The sequence below is a fragment of the Rhododendron vialii genome, chromosome 8a (assembly GCF_030253575.1).
Source record: "Rhododendron vialii isolate Sample 1 chromosome 8a, ASM3025357v1".
Lineage (NCBI taxonomy): Eukaryota > Viridiplantae > Streptophyta > Magnoliopsida > Ericales > Ericaceae > Rhododendron > Rhododendron vialii.
Genome location: NC_080564.1, coordinates 10981110 through 10982433, shown reverse-complemented (window position 1 = coordinate 10982433; position 1324 = coordinate 10981110). Strand labels below are relative to the sequence as shown.

At 36.3% G+C, this 1324-nt stretch overlaps 1 long non-coding RNA gene across 1 annotated transcript; it reads left to right on the top strand.

Moving 5' to 3' along the window:
* Window positions 1-1324, top strand: LOC131336580 (uncharacterized). The gene is made up of 2 exons (XR_009202881.1): window positions 1-595; window positions 797-1324. It is a non-coding gene; the product is annotated as an uncharacterized LOC131336580 (long non-coding RNA).

Sequence of the window (1324 nt, the reverse complement as noted above, 5' to 3'; positions counted from 1 at the left end):
TGGCTTTACGAATCACGGACTAAAATTTTGCTTGATTTGCATCTTTTTCCTCCTATATCTTGAGAAGTTATTGTGCAAGAAGTTGAAGTTTTGCAGCTTCATATTTTAACTCTACAATATCCTTTATTGACAGCTAAAGCATCATAATAGCGGCCTTGAACCAGTATTTGCTGCAATTCAAACAATGTAGTTCAACCATGAGGCTTTCAGTTTTATAAAAGATGCACAATAAGGGTATCCCCTATATTGTTGCCAAATGCTATTAGTTGAACGTGTGCTTGTATCACTTTTTCCATTCATAATTTAAGAGAACTTCTAAATATTTACTTGCTTTCATAGCCTTATCATTCTATTGAATGCTAATATAAATCTAATGGAGGTATTTGATGCAAGCGCCACAATTTATGACTTTTTTCGTCTTGAAAATTTTGGCTTATGGACCAATTAACTTTAAGGCCGTGGAAAGCTGATTGTTTAGGACTTTCATTTTAATCATTTTTGGGTTTTTGCTTTCAGTAACAGGGTTTTTTCATCTTGATGCTTTTTGGCTTAGAAAGCCGGAGAAGATATCCAAAGAGTAAATTATGTGGATTAGGTTCATTCTCAATACTTTTCTACATACTTTTTAAGGGTAGATAAAGATAGTCAATGCCCCTTTCATGCTCATACAACACAGAGTTGGCTTTGTTGCATTCTCCCATCCTTCAACTTCTTGACAACATGAAAGATGGTTGAGTTTTTGCCCCTTTATTTTTTTTTGGGGGGCAGTAAAAGTTACTTTAGTTCTGCTTTGCAGGTGCTCAATTGTTTGTTTTAGGCGAATACTGAGAGAAGGAAGTACTCAGACTCACGCTTAAATTTTGCCACAGTTCTCATCTCTCATCCATCAAAGTTGTGGCCAAGAAACAATCTACCTGTCCAGTTTGGTTTGCTAGTTGCCCTCACAAAAAATCGTTGAACACAAAGCATATCAAAGATTTGATGGAGCATTCCCACCAATGGATAGTGGATACAAAGACTGTGCTAGTTTGAAAATAAGCCCAACGAGTGAACGGGGTGTATGTGAAAAAGAGTGAAGAATGCATTTTAGTTTGGTCATAGGTTAGTCTAAAGAACGAAAGTCTTGACTAATGAGTTTGAGCCGGAAAATGAGGCTCTAAAGGAGCACTTTCTTCCTTCTTGGTCCTTTTCTTCTAGCCAGTAATCAACAATCTACCTTTTTGGCTAAAAAGAAATGCTCTTGCTATCTATTCCTATTCCAAGGGGCTTTTTGTGTGTTAGGATGTAATAACTGCTTATTAAATGAAATAGTTGAGTTTGTGAG